The sequence below is a fragment of the Chiloscyllium plagiosum genome, unplaced genomic scaffold (genome assembly GCF_037043375.1).
Source record: "Chiloscyllium plagiosum isolate Xiang-an unplaced genomic scaffold, Cpla_swu_hap1 HiC_scaffold_2, whole genome shotgun sequence".
NCBI classification, from domain to species: Eukaryota; Metazoa; Chordata; class Chondrichthyes; order Orectolobiformes; family Hemiscylliidae; genus Chiloscyllium; species Chiloscyllium plagiosum.
Window position 1 is genome coordinate 44517772 of NW_028270140.1, and position 16322 is coordinate 44534093.

General features: G+C 42.2%; 1 long non-coding RNA gene across 1 annotated transcript; it reads left to right on the plus strand.

The window, feature by feature from the left end:
* The first annotated feature begins 556 nt into the window (after window positions 1-556).
* Window positions 557-8331, plus strand: LOC148151873 (uncharacterized). The gene is made up of 2 exons (XR_015759010.1): window positions 557-748; window positions 5531-8331. It is a non-coding gene; the product is annotated as an uncharacterized LOC148151873 (long non-coding RNA).
* The last annotated feature ends 7991 nt before the right edge of the window (window positions 8332-16322 follow it).

Consider the following 16322-nt stretch of genomic DNA (forward strand, 5'->3'; position numbering starts at 1 on the left):
CTCTGCAGGTACTTAGGGAAGTGTATCTTTACTTTTAGTGAATAATTATGGTTAATTAAATACTAATTCTGGAGTATAATTAATATAAGCAAGTTAACTCTTTTAAAATTAAGTTTTCAGCAAAAAACTGAGATAACCAAAATACCTGAGCTGTACAAGAATGATACAAAATTGATGAAATGTACAGAGAATAGAATGTACCCAGTATTGATACAAAATGTATCTTAATGAACTATCGACAAAATAATGAGAATGTCAGCACTAAGCAGGGAGGAGGGTTGCCAATATGGGGAAGGGGAAGTAACAAGGGTGGAGCGAAGATGGGCAGCTGTATAGCCTAGTAAGAGAGATTGGGTAATTAGGAGTCTGGAGAGGTGACCTCAGTCAGCTCAAACGTATAATTGTAAACTAACCCAAGTCTGATTCGCTCATTTGCTTATGCAATTGAAGCACTTACTTGCAAGTTCGTAATAAATTGTCTTGTTTCCAGTTTTTGTATTCTCGTCTAAATTTTATTGAATGTTGTTTCTAACAGATTTGGGGGCTCATCTGGGTTCCCAAGCTCCGGTCGCTTGGCAATTTCGGAAAAATCGGAGAAGGTGCATCCCGCCGATTTCGGCGGTCTCTACTTTCCCCCATTGCCGTGGCGGCTCAGGCAAGTGAGATCCATACTGACAGACCCTGGAAACAAGACAGGCAGACGCGACGCGGCGGGTTCGGTCGGGTAACTCTTGTGCACAAGACCCGGGTAAGAAAAAGGTCTTAAATAAGTACTATCCGGGCGACCGGGGTAGGCAGTGGGTTTTGTTTTGTTGTCAGTCTTTGCCACGAGCGAGGCGCACTGAGACACGGCGGGTTGGTCAGGTAACTCTTACGAACTTAAGACCCGCATTCGCGGGCGGCCGGGATTTGCAGCAGTACTTGCTGTTTCGCCGTGGTTCTAGATGCGCTGAAACGTGGTGGGTTGGTCGGCATTCGCGAACAGCCGGGATTTGCAGCATTACTTGCTGTTTTGCCACAGTGCGAAGGGCACTAAGACGTGGTGGTTTGGTCGGGTTACTCTTGTGTACATAAGACCTGGGTAAAAGTAAATTGTGGGTGACCTAGATTGCCGCGGGACGGGGCGCGCATTCGACCAGGTAACTTATGTGCACAGACCAAGGTATGAAAATTTACCTTTAAGTATTACCTGGTGGTCGGTTCCGTACGAGAAGTACGGGGAAAATTGGCAACTTAAAAAAATAGAGAATAAAGGTCTTTACTCGTTAGGTTAATCGAGCCGATTAAAGTGTCTAACTGATTCGACCACCCAGCCTTAGACCGGTTGTTAAGAGGGGAAATCCCCCACGCGAAGGTCAGGACCCTGAAGTGGGTGTGGAAGAAGGTGACACCGGACCTCAGAGAGGTTAATTAAAATTACATAAAGAAACGGCCGAGTATTGAAATGGGAAATAATATTAGTGATTTAAGTGTAGAAACTAAAGGGATGTCCGAGGACTGCATTCCAACCGACAGCCCTTTAGGAAAAATGTTACGAGATTGGAAATACAATCCTCTGACGCGAGGAAAGGATTAAAAAAACCAAATTATTAAATGTCAATAGGAAACAACCTTACAGTCAGGAGGAATCAGATTATGCTTCGTGTCAGAAGGGCTATTAGCTGAAGGGCTACTGAGGGTACACTTCGCAACTAACTTATAGCCAGACATCCAGAAAAATATTCAAAACCTAGAGGAGTCATTGCAGGAAGCTCAAAGTGTCTGTAATTACAGTGTCTGTGTGTGTGTGTCTGTGGGTGTGTGTGTGTGAGGGAGAGAAGAGCTGTACAGCTAGTAGAAAGTTTAACCCTTTGTGCTTCAGTCTGAATGCACATTTGTTTGTTGGTGATTGGATGCTCCCTGGAGCTTGAGATCCGGGACTGTTTTGAATCTGATTTCTATTTTGGAAATTTTAACATGATTTCTTTTAAGGATTTTGCAAGATTATGAAATAAAATATTAACTCCTGCTCTTTTTACAGGTTATTATTAGTTTCTAACTAATCTCTTTTATCCTTACATAAAAGCGATTTGTGGAGGACAGTTGAAGTCTCAGTTCAACATTAGATTGTAATAAATCAAAAAAAGAAAATCGTATGGTTAAAATCGGTGACCTTGGATTCAGCCATTATTCATGCATTAGAAGGTTTTTTTTAAAATGACCTATAGCATTGTAATTGAGCAATGACTGGTCAGGACTACTTAAGAAAACTAATTTTGGATCAAGGGACTAAAACCGGGTAATTATAGTGGATTTCAAAGTTGGAGACTGTATGCATTTTACATTTTAAATATTAAACACTGAATAAAATATATATATATATATATATACACACACACACACACACGTGTGTGTATGTATATGTATGTATATGTGTATGTGTGTGTATATATTATATAATGTATGTAAGATTCCTAAATGTATATTTAGGAACAGGCATTAAAGTTAGACAAGCATAAATTGATATTTGAGATTACAGGGAGCAAGAAATATTGCAATATTTCTTTAAAAACATCAAGGTCTAAACAAAACATTGGGTGATGAGGAATGGCCGTGAGGTGGCCCTAAAGCTGTTCAGTTGGTTAAATCGGCTTAGCAATTGATCTGGCAACGTAACATGAGAAGCAGAAACAGAAGGCAAAAATAATGATAGCCACGGTTGATGAGGTAATAAAGAAAAGGACAAAACTAAAAGGAGAAGGAAACCGGAATAGTGGCGGGCAGCATGTTGAAAATAAAGGGAAGAGAAGAGATCGGGGAAGAGATGGTAAGGGGTCTAGTAGACAGGAACAAGGATCGAAGTGGAAATCCCCACAGGCGGGATGGTATTACTGTGGAAAGACAGGTCACTTTAAGAGAGAGTGTCCAGATCCGAAAAAGGAAGTAAAGGCAGTGCCGTTTATGAACCTTGATGAAAAATAGGGGTGTCAGGAGTTTCTGCCCCCGGGGACCAACCAGGAACCCTTGATAAAGGGGACATAGTTTTCCTAGTCGATAGGGGGGGGGGGGCAGCAAGGTCATCCTCAAATTTTAAGCCCAAGGGAGCGGGAATGAAAAAGTTAATTGGATTATGGCGACAGTTTTGTGATGAGAGGCACGAAGAATCAGTTTTGCGCTCATGACGAGATATTGCCACCAAATTGGGGATTGAATTAACTGCAAAAGGTGCTATGGAATCTGTTGAGGTTCTTTAAAAATGAATGTGCTCGAGCAAAACAATTACAGGAACAGAATGAGAAGTCACAAGTGACTGGTAAACAAACAGAACTGCACGATTACAGTTTTTTTTAAAATGTTTTAGTCACTTGTTGCGTTTCCACCCTGAATTATATAATATATATATATAATTAATAATTAATACTTATAATAAATCAATTGTATTAGCCTGAATCAATATTAATTGGCAGGATTCCTTCACACATTCTCAGTGACCTGTCATATTGATTCATGGTTAATTTAAAACATGAACTGCATTAATTCATTGTTAAAGAATGGAAAGCTGCATTACTGATCAGAGTGTGTGCAGGCAGTGGCAGCAACAGTCTTATTGGTAGTGGAGAGTCGTAAAACTTACTTTTGGGGGAGCCTTAATAGTCAGCACCCCACATCAGGTACGGACCATACTAAATTAGAAAGCAGGACAATGGCTCACAGACTCTTGGATCTTGAAATATGAGACAATCTTAATAGAACAGGATGACCTTGTGTTAGTCACAGACAGTTGCTTGGATCCAGCTGCATTTCTGTGGCAGAGAGAGGGGGTGTGGCCTTGGCAATCCAGAACATGACTGCCTTGATATTACTGAATATCAGACTAAAGTGCGAATGAACTTAAGAGACGTACCGTTGTATGCGGGAGCTCGGTTGTTTATCGACGGGTCCTCCCGGATGATTGAGGGTAAAAGGCATAATGGATATGCTGTAGTAGACAGAATAGAGGGAAGCGTTATCGAGGCTGAAAGACTGCCTAATGGCTGGTCAGCCCAAACTTGTGAACTCTATGCCCTAGAAAGAGCTCTCAGAACCTTAGAAAACAAAAAAGGAACAATATGTACAGACTCCAAATATGCGTTTGGAGTGCACATACCTTCGAGAAAAAAAAATTGGCAAAAAAAGAGGACTGATGTATAGCAAAGGAAAAGAACTAACACATGAGGAATTGATAAAACAAGTGCTGGAATCCCTATTACTCCCCAGAGAAATAGCGATAGTTCACATAAACGGACATCAGAAGGGGAATGAACCGGAAGTAAGGGGAAATAGACTGGTCAATGAGGTAGTTAAAGAAGCGACCCTGAATCCACAAGGAGCAGTGATCTACTCCCTAATACCTACAATTTCAGTTCTTCAGGGTGCCCCGTTGTTTACTGCAAAGGGAGAAAAGGGACTAAAAGATTTGGGAGCTGCAAAGACATCAGCTCGAGCAGCCTTACAGTAGTTAGTACCCCCCATCAAGTCAGAACTGTGTTAAACCAAAATGCAGGGAGATGGTTGACTAGGCCATCCTGATGGAAGAAGATGACCTGGTGTTAGTAACAGACACCTGTCTAAACCCAGCTACCTTCTTATGGAAGGGAGAACCTCTAGACAAACGAGAATTAGAACATGACTGTTTAGATATCATAGAGTATCAAACCAAAATTAGACAGGACCTGAGAGATCTACCTTTACACGACGGGGATAGATTGTTTATAGATGGATCATCGAGAGTAGTGGAAGGAAGAAGACACAATAGATATGCAATACTGGACGGTAACAAAAACCAAACAGTGGAGGCAGACTGACTGCCAAACACATGGTCAGCCCAGACTGTGAATTGTTCGCATTAAATCAAGCTTTAAAACACTTAGAGAATCGGGATGGGACAATTTACACTGATTCTAAGTATGTATAAAATAATAAGGGAAGGGCTCAAAGGAGGAAGGAACCCAGGAGTGAGACCCTTTCAAAGTATACAGGTGGATTACACCAAACTACCACCAGTGGGAAAACAGTAGTACCTGTTGGTCCTAGTAGACCACTTAACCGGGTGGGTGGAAGCTTTCCCAATGTCATTAGCCACCTCAAAAGGAGTGGTGAAAACCCTCCTTGAACATATCATCCCATGATATGGAATAGTGGGAAGTATAGATTCAGACCAAGGTAGCCATTTTACTTCCAAGATCTTACGAGGAGTAATGGCAGGATTAGAGATCTCTTGGGAATTCCACACCCCTTGGCACCCACCCTCTGGGCGGGTGGAACGAATTAATCAAATCTTAAAGAAGCAATTATCTAAGCTAGTCCTAGAGACTCGATGGACAAAATGTTTACCTATCGCATTGTTACGCATTAGGACTGTTCCTAGACATGATATAGGCCTCTCTCCTTATAAAATGATGTTTGGATTACCTTTCTTGGGTGGAAGAGGGGAATTACCAACTGTAGAGTTCAATGATAAGTTTTTAAAGAACTATATTGTGGCGCTCGGCTCTTCTTTATCTGTCCTTAGGAAGAAGGGTCTATTGACCCAGATACCTCCACTTGAGTTCGACAACCGGGTGATTGGGTCCTGATCAAGACCAGGAAAGATACGAAACTCCACCCGAGCTGGGAGGGACCATTCCTAACGCTCCTGACTACTGAGACAGCTATCCAAACTGCTGAGAAAGGGTGGAGTAATCACACTCGCATCAAAGGTCCTGTGAACACCCCATTGGCGGAGTGGCACGCTCATCCTACAGACAACCCTCTGAAAGTTAAGCTGAGAAAGAGGAAATGAACTAAGATAAAAGACTCTTTTAATATTTGATTATATATATTGTATTGATTGTAAGGGTTGCGTGGACTCACCTCTCCCTGGCGCCTAAAAAAATTAAGATAGGGCGATAGGAAGATAGATAGTGGTTAGAAATGGGTGGGTAGTTGGTATAGTATTATAACAATAGTAATACTAACTGTTCGAGGAAACGGGAGAAATCACTTTACTACACTATGCCAAAATTATGCTGAACAAAAGGGACTTACTAATTGTTGGGTCTGTGCAGAGATCCCACACCATCGCGAATCTGGGATCCCCACCTCGGTAATGCCGTTTACCAAAAAGGATATAACTTTGCAGGATGGTTCCCTAGACCGGCTCCGAGAACCACGGGTATTATCGATAGCTTTATAATTTCCCCACCGAAAAGAGCAGTGAATACCACCTGCTTTTGTAATCAGAATGATGCCGCACACTTCCAATTCGGAAAATCATCTTGTGTCTCCACCAGCCAAGCCATGGCCAAGACCATTCCCCAAATATTAAATGGAACCTATTGGGTATGCGGCCGGAAGGCCTATCCATTTATTCCCGGGGAAAAATACGTTTGAATGACCGAATGTATATGTTTTGATGTTGATGAGTCAGTGCCTCAAAACCAGAAAGGCTGGAGTGGCCGCTGTTACCTTGCTTATATAATTCCTCACCTCCGATTAGAAAAACATGAACACAACCTGAGGAAGGAAGGGGGAGTAACACGTAAGACCTGAGAGGTCTCTGACCATCTGTTGTGGACACTATTCCCAAGCTACGGCACTGCAAGGGCAGGGGTAGAGATACATAAACTGGCGGCTACCCTTGAGAAATTAATTAATAATACCTCCGATGTAATGGGAGAAACTCAGTCCCAAATATCGGCCATAACCACCGAAATGATCGCCACAAGATTAACAGCTTTACAGAATCGAATGGCTCTAGATTATTTCTTGGCCAAAAAAGGGGGAGCCTGTGCACTAATTGGTAAGGAATGTTGCATCTTCATCCCAGATGCCACTTCCCTAGTGGAAGATAAGGCAGAAATAGTAAAGAAAAAGATAAAGAATATAAAAGAAATTGAGAATAAACTTTGAAAAGATGAGAGATGGGAATGGGGTGATTGGGGACTGACCAGTTGGGAAAATGGTTAGCTAATTTAGGCATTTATGTATTATTGATAATAGTAGGTTTAATAATAGGATTTAACGTGTTAAAGTAGATAATGAATAAGTTGATAATGTCCTTAGGAGGACAACAAATCAATGATGGTCATGACAAAAGTAAGCGCACAAGAAAGAGTAATAGAAACGGCAAGTTTGTGAGCCTCTACACATTAGAGTGAAAAGAGGGCAGAGAATAAAAAATCCAAAATCAACAAATAGTAAAAGAAAATAAATGGGGGAGTTGTTAGAAATGGGGAAAAGTGTTGTTTTTGAAGATATAGAAAAAGCATGCAGAAAAGGGGTCCAGCAGGAAAAATATTAACTCTGCAGGTACTTAGGGAAGTGTATCTTTACTTTTAGTGAATAATTATGGTTAACTAAATACTAATTCTGGAGTATAATTAATATAGGACATTGGTTAGGTCACTGTTGGAATATCGCGTGCAATTCTGGTCTCCTTCCTATCAGAAGGATGTTGTGAAACTTGAAATGGTTCAGAGAAGATTTACAAGGATGTTGCCAGGGTTGGAGGATTTGAGCTACAGGGAGAGGCTGAACAGGCTGGGGCTATTTTCCCTGGAGTGTCGGAGGCTAAGGGGTGACAAGTAGATGGATAGGGTAAATAGGCAAAGTCTTTTCCCTGGGGTTGGGGAGTCCAGAACTAGAGGGCATAGGTTTAGAGTGAGAGGGAAAGATATAAAAGGGACCTAAGGGACAACTTTTTCACGCAGAGGGTGGTACATGCATGGAATGAGCTGCCAGAGGAAGTGGTGGAGGCTGGTACAATTGCAACATTTAAGAGGCATTTGGATGGGTATATGAATAGGAAGGGTTTGGAGGGTTATGGGCTGGGTGCTGTCAGGTGGGACTAGATTGGGTTGGGTTGGGATATCTATTCGGCATGGACTGGTTGGACTGAAGGGTCTGTTTCCATGCTGTACATCTCTATGACTATAAGCAAGTTAACTCTTTTAAAATTAAGTTTTCAGCAAAAAAACTGAGATAACCAAAATGCCTGAACAGTACAAGAATGATACAAAATTGATGAAATGTATAGCGAATAGAATGTACCCAGTATTGATACAAAATGTATCTTAATGAACTATCGACAAAATAATGAGAATGTCAGCACTAAACAGGGAGGAGGATTTCCAATATGGGGAAGGGGAAGTAACAAGGGTGGAGCAAAGATGGGCAGCTGTATAGAGAGATTGGGTAATTAGGAGTCTGGAGAGGTGACCTCACTCAGCTCAAAGGTATAATTGTAAACTAACCCAAGTCTAATTCGCTCATTTGCTTATGCAATTGAAGCCCTTACCTGCAAGTTCGTAATAAATTGCCTTGTTTCCAGTTTTTGTGGTCTCGTCTAAATTTTGTTGAATTTTGTTTCTAACATTGCTTAAATTACATATTGCTTCAATTCTAGCTAGCTATTAAACAGACACTCCCCCACCCCAAACACCCACAAACACCTAATTTTACCCGAGCATGTCCCTCAACAGATTTAACTATACTGAACTTCCTACAGACACTCGACACAAATTCATCCCCTCTAACCCAACAGACAATTCTCTCCAGATGCCCCTCATATCCACTTAATCACCTTCTAGATTCAAGAACTGTGGTCCTCCTGACCTGTTCACTATTCCCTTGACCTCTGTCAGATGGTATCCCCTTGGTCTGACACCCAAACACTGCAATTGTCCCAACCCTTCAACCTGTCCTGAAATACTCTCTCCAATCCCCACGAATGCCCCGAAAGCTCTCATGTTCACTTGAAACCAGTACACGCAACCTACTCATAAGTCCTCACCCACTGAACAGCCACCCTGTCTTCCACCTGCCATCCTATTTCCCCAAACATCTGGCACTGCTAAGTTCCTCATTCACTTGACACCGGTACCTCTCACCCAGAAGCCACCCTATGCCACCTCCTTTCAGCTGTCAAGGGCATGGGGTTTCAGTGCGGATTCCTTCCATTGCTGCCTGTACAAATTCCTGGACTGCATTACTTTGGCGGGGAAGGCTTCTTGCCCAACATTTCTGGATAGTTTGAAAACAGGACTACGATCCAAATTCTAAGATTCAATCCAATCTATCTGCACACTAGCTATATAAAAATGTTGAGGATAATAATACAGGTTAACAGGGATAACTATTTAATACTGTGTAAGTTGCAATAATCCGTTCAATATTAAACAGCAAAACTCCAATGTGAGCTATCGCCAGATAATTGATTTTTAAAAATGACAAAATTTACTTGTATTCTGTTACATCATCACTATGGGGAGGAGAGGGTGTGCATGGTGTCATATTCCATAATTACACCGGCACCACTCCCCACCTCTTCCTCCGCTACATTGATGACTGCATTGGCGCTTCACCAACACATTCCACCCTGACCTTAAATTTACCTGGACCATCTTTGACACCTCCCTCCCCTTCCTGGACCTCTTCATCTCCATTAATGACGACCGACTTGACACCGACATTTTTAACAAACCTACCGACTCCCACAGCTACCTGGATTACACCTCTTTCCACCCTACCATCTGCAAAAATGCCATCCCATATTCCCAATTCCTCCGCCTCCACCGTATCTGCTCCTAGGAGGACCAGTTCCACCACAGAACACACCAGATGGCCTCCTTCTTTAGAGACCATAATTTCCTTTCCCACATGGTTAAAGATGCCCTCCAACGCATCTTGTCAACATCCCTCACCTCTGCCCTCAGACCCCACCCCTCCAACCGTAACAAGGACAGAAAGCCCCTGGTGTTCACCTTCCACCCTACCAACCTTCGCATAAACCAAATTTTCTGCCGACATTTCTGCCACCTCCAAATGGACCCCACAACCAGGGATATATTTCCCTCCCCACCCCTTTCCACCTTCCGCAAAGACCGTTCCCTCCATGACTACCTGGTCAGGTCCACGCCCCTCTACAACCCACCGTCCCGTCCCGGCACCTTCCCCTGCCACCGCAGGAATTGCAAAACCTGTGCCCACACCTCCTCCCTCATTTCCATTCAAGGCCCTAAAGGAGCCTTCCACATCCATCAAAGTTTTACCTGCACATTCACCAATATCATTTATTGTATCCGTTGCTCCCGATGTGGTCTCCTCTACATTGGGGAGACTGGACGCCTCTTAGCAGAGCGCTTTAGGGAACATCTCTGGGGCACCCGCGCCAATCAACCACACCGCCCTGTGGCCCAACATTTCAACTCCCCCTCCCACTCTGCCGAGGACATGGAGGTCCTGGGCCTCCTTCACCGCCGCTCCCTCACCACCCGACACCTGGAGGAAGAACGCCACATCTTCCGCCTCAGAACACTTCAACCCCAGGGCATCAATGTGGACTTCAACAGTTTCCTCATTTCCCCTTCCCCCACCTCACCCCAATTCCAAACTTCCAGCTCAGCACTCTCCCCATAACATGTCCAACCTGCCTATCTTCTTTTCCACCTATCCACTCCACCCTCCTCCCTGACCTGTCACCTTCATCCCCTCCACCACTCACCTATTGTACTTTACGCTACTTTCTCCCCACCCCCCACCCTCCTCTCATTTATCTCTCCACCCTTCAGGCACTCTGTCTTCCTGATGAAGGACTTTTGCCCGAAACGTCGATTTTACTGCTCCTCGGATGCTGCCTGAACTGGTATGGAGGGAAGGCCTTATGAGAAAAGGCTAAGGAACTTGAGGCTGTTTTCGTTAGAGAGACGTTTGAGAGGTGATTTAATTGAGGCATATAAGACAATCAGAGAATCAGGTAGGGTGGACAGTGAGAGCCTTTTTTCTCGGATGGAGATGCCTAGCATGAGGGCACATCTTTAAATTAAGGGGTGATAAACATAGGACCGATGTCAGGGGTAATTTCTTTACTCAGAGAGTCATAAGGGCATGGAGTACAGTGCCTGCATAAGCAGTAGACTTGCCAACTTTAACAGCATTTAAATGGTCATTGGATAAACACGGATGAAAATGGAATAGTGTAGGATAAATATGCTTCAGACTGGTTCCATAGGTCAGTGCAACATCGAGGGCCGAAAGACCTGCACTGCGCTTTTATGTACTATGTCTAGATCATTGTTGGAAAATAATCTTTACAGGTTCAGTGAAGACACCTTTCACTCCTGAATTCTAAGACTGGGTAAACTCATAGGTAGAGGAGGCTTTTAAAGACTTCTTAGACTCCAGGTTCTTAAAATGGAAACATGTTATGGCTCTCAGTATTCTGCAAACTGCTGACATCTTTCTGAACTTCTAGCTTACTGGTTTGAGAAAGCTGTTTTGTTAGTCACATGAGCAATGTAGGTATTACCTAAGTGGAAGAGTTGGGAATTCCAAAACTGTCATGAAACAGGAGATTAGATTGTAGCCTTTTCACACTTCATTATAAATGACTAATCTTGACAGCTCTTTTGATAAATTGCAAAATTAAAGACATTGACTAGGATTTTTCAATACTTTTTCTAAATGTGAGGTTGACTAACACACCACCCTACTGCTGTGGTAACTCAGCCTATCACGCACTGTATCGGGTGAAAAGCCCCCTTTGAACTGCCTAGCAGGTACCTTATTACTGATGTGTCATGTTGTCAAAGGGCAGCAAATTCTGGGATCTACGAATCACTTGTTAAGGGATCCAACATCGAGAAGCTAGGTTTAATTTTCTTTCTTACATGGTCAACGCCATGGGGTGTCAGGAGATTTGGAGGCAAGGGTAAGAAGATGGCTTTCAGAGGTCACCATTTTGCCCACTATATGTGTCTCTAATTCTCTCAGTTTGGGAGAATTTGAACCCCACCCCCCACCTTTCCATCAGAAATTCAGCAGACAAGTTGTTTTGGTTTCCTAGGCAGGAACTAGCCACCTTTCAAACCTGCTGGAGAAACAAGCGATTGAGGTAGTGGGTGGAGGCTGTTAAGTAACCATTAATTGATCACTTAAAAACTTGCAATGATTCCAGAAAGTTGGGACCTTCTTGCCCAGCATTTCATTGCAGAGATGCTGAGGAGAAAGTGATTTTCTCTCTAAGCAATAAGTCACCCAATTATTTCCTTCTCTCACCTGCTGCAAGGAGGAGAAATTCCACCATGAAGTTTATTGAAATTTATGCCAACAAACTAATAGGCATGAGTTCCACGAAAGGATGCTGTCAATGCATGCATTCAAGGTAGAGATTCTCCAACCCAGGATGATTTAATTAGGATCTTTCTTGAAGCTTGAGATAGTCATTGCTGAAGACACAAAGCTCACCTGTCTTTTAGCAGCCATCTCAGACACTGTTCAGAAGGCTAGTTTTAACCATGAAAATAGTTCCAGAAGCTTCCAAAGAAACACAGCCAAGGGTCAATTTATGAGTGGGAAGGACATGCATTCACTGGGTAGACTATGTCACAAAATACTACATGCAGACCCTGACAATATCACTGAATTTTAGCAATAAAATATATATTCCACAATCTGTATGAATACTGGTTTTAAGATTCCAATAAGTTCTGTTCCTCTGGCTAAGCAAAATCCCCAATACTTACACAGTATGGCTTTTATCAGATGTAAGGCATAGAAATTACTCAATAAGCTAGTAAGTGCTTCAGTGAGCCATAATTCCAAATGATACGTTCATCCATGTTCAACACTTCATTTTTAAAGAGAAGAGGGGGCATTTACTATGACCAAGGTTGTCAAACTTAAACTCCTTTCTTATCGCATTTCTCCTGAAAGACAGGCTGTCTTGAATCTTTATCAAGGATGTAAAATAATGTTGGAACTCCTGTCCCAAACTCAAACTTCAGCCATTGCAGAGCTACCAGACATATCTGTCCACCTCCCAGTCCTTTCTGTTGCATTTAAACTGAGGCCCTATAGTGTACTACGCAATGCAAAATCAGAAGAAAGTTGGGTCCAGGAATGCAGTGGATCTGCTGTACAAACCATGCAAATGCAGGCGATGGTTAATGACATCACACAAATGCCACTACTCTACCTTTTTTTTAGTGCTTTATTTATGAGACATTCACAAAATGCAACAGGGAAGTGACAGAAAACAATATAAATTTGGTCAGGCCTTTGTTAATACTTTACTACTTCTAAGCCAATCTTTGTCGTTATGCTATTTATTTACATTTAAATCTAAAAATGCATATCAGCCTCAGTAAATTGAAGTCCAAACCAAAATACTTTGCATAGTACAGGCAATTTCGAATTTTTAATAAACCACTGTTTCGCATTTTAGAACTGTCAAGTCGATTGCAATTTTGAATTTGCACCAAAGTGATTTAGAGGCTTCCATACCTTTTTTTTTGTTCATTTTTTTTCTTTTTTTTTAACCCCCACACTACCACCTAAGTGCGGTAGTGCATATTTTTTTCCCCAGCACCCATGGTGTGTGTGTGCAGGTATGAGACACAGTGAAAGACACAAAGTGCACAAATCTTTATTCAAATTCCACCACCAGGAAGATAGGAAAACACCCGGGTGGCCAGTGACAAACACTGCCCTTCTCATCAAAGGACAGTGCTGTGTGATCAAAAACAGTGAAGGGGAGGGTAGGGACTAAATCAAAATAGAATTGGAGGGAGAAATGATGCACTCCACTCCCTGCGGCGCCCACCTCTCCCTGAACAACTCCAGGGTGTTGGTTGACACCGCGTGCTCCTTCTCCAAGGACACCCGGGCTCTAACATAACCGCGGAAGAGGGGCAGGCAACCTTCTCCTTTTCTTTTAGTGAGGGGGAGGGTAGCACACCTGTTTTTTTGTTTTTTTTTTAAACCCCCACACTACCACCTAAGTGCGGTAGTGCTTATTTTATCCCCAGCACCCATGGTGTGTGTGTGCAGGTGTGAGACACAGTGAAAGACACAAAGTGCACAAATCTTTATTCAATTTCCACCACCAGGAAGATAGGAAAACACCCGGGTGGCCAGTGACAAAAGCTGCCCTTCACATCAAGGGGCAGTGCTGTGTGTTCAAAACAGTGAAGGGGAGGGTAGGGACTAAATCAAAATAGAGTTGGAGGGAGAAATGATGCACTCCACTCCCTGCAGCGCCCACCTCTCCCTGAACAACTCCAGGGTGTTGGTTGACACCGCGTGCTCCTTCTCCAAGGACACCCGGGCTCTAACGTAACCGCGGAAGAGGGGCTGGCAACCTTCTCCTTTATAATTGTCCTGTGCCCCGCCCCATCATCACCCCAAGTCCAATCATACTGACATCTACTAATTGTGCTTGCCTTAACGCGTTGGTTGGATTTTCATTCCCTGTTTGCAACAGAACAGCAATAAAAGGCCAAAGTCATAATAAAATAAATAGTAAAATTCAGCTTTGGCAACATTGCAATTCACACAACCATGAATTTATTAGTGCATTAGATGGTAGCAAACACTAAACCGATATTCACGAAAGAAGTAAGTTAGCATTATGTTCACAATAGCTAGTTTGTTAATCCTTTATAAAGCAAACATTGCTGGAATTTGTCATCAGGGACAGAGATAGTGAGCACGTGGATAATTTGACGTTTTATGAAGATAGATCATGTCTCAGTAAGCTATTAGCGTTCTTTACACAGTGTAAGAGGAAGTTAATATTGAGGCACAAACCAGTTGAGAAAACATCTGACAAAGAAAGGAAACTTTGGGAGGTAGATAGAAAACTTTAGATAAAACAGAGACACACAGATTAAAAAAAACATGTTAGGTTTTCATTATATTTAAATGACATAGATTTGGGAACACAAAGGGAGTATATTCAAGTTTACTGATGATAATAAGCTGGCAGCTATATTAAGCAGGTAACCATAAAAAGACATCATTAACAAAAAAAAATTGCATTTAGGTAGTTCCTGTAATCTCGGAAAATGAAGATGAATAATCATAGGAAATGAATTTGGAGGGCCATGACCCACTGGAGTACATGTATTGTGCTACAAATCATGACCCCTTCTTCCCAACACAGATGTGAAAAGATTTAGTCAAACTATCCAAAGTTCTCAGTTTACCTGACTGACTTGCTCATGTTAAAAGAAAACACTCACCTGGTTTTTTTCCTTAACAATAAAATATCTATGTCTTCCAAAAATTCATACTCAGGAAATATGAATTTCTAACTTCTTTACAAGATATTTTACAACTTAAATTCTGTGGAATTTGCAGAGAAGTCTGAATGGAAGACAGCTAACCATCACTGGATACTTTCTACTACCTTTGCACAGGAGAGAGATGTTTTTGGATGCTTTCTGTTGATGTAGGTGAGGTGATGATCAGGGAAAATGCAGTGTTTGCAATCATAATTGCAGAGGATGCAGTTTGATTTGAACCATTCATTGCTGTGACAAGGGGTGAGAATATGACATCCAGTAGCAAAGTATGATTTACAGCTCATTAGATGTAAAACTGACAGATGGGAATGTAATCTAACTCCGTGAAGCAGAATGATAGCGAGCAGTACACAGATATATTGGCAAAGTTGCTGGAATTGTACTGACAGGTAAATTGATATCTATATTCTTTAAAATAACTGATTTTCATCTCATGTCGCACTGCACTTTCCAAATGGCTTGCTGACTTTGACATATGACCTCCCATTATCTGGCCACTTCTCCAATCCAGCAAAACCCCAAAGACGACAGATTACAGAGGTATAGCCTGTAGTGAGCATGAAACTTTCACTGATTGTTGTTAGGACCCATCTGGGAATTTGGAGGTGGAAATAGAACTGGTAAATCTTTCTTTGCTTTCACCGTTTTAAAATGTTTAAGTTCAGTAGTCCAATTAGAAGGCTAATATAATAGCTGCCTCAGGTGACTAAGCAACAGTTATCAGTCACCTAAAGCCTGAAAAGGGGCTCAGTAAGTGTTGATTACTATTGAAGCTTAACTATGTGAATCATCTCAGCTCATCTTAGCTCTGAAAGGACCTGTTGAAACCTTGAATATCCACAGGACACAGGTGGGCAGTATTTCATTCGGTTAGTCGAATTCCGGATAATCGAATGCCGGATAACATAGTTTAGCCAAGCATCGGGACCTTGCGATCTTGCCGGATAATCCGATATTTGGATAGTCGAATGCCAGATAATGGAGGTTCTTCTAAATGTGCACTGTCAGGAAGGAGAGATCACACCCAGAGTGAGACACAGCCTGAGTGAGTACTGTATAATGTTTGCAGAATTTAGAGGCAGCATGGGAATTCACTGCAGAGGAGAAGACATGCTTTTTGCTTGTTTTTTTTGGCTCATAATTTATAAAGTCTTTTTTTAAAAACAGAATAAATTGAAGCCAAGAATTAGGTGCGCAGCACAAAAGAAAGTGTGATTGCTGTAAGTTCATTGGTTGGTC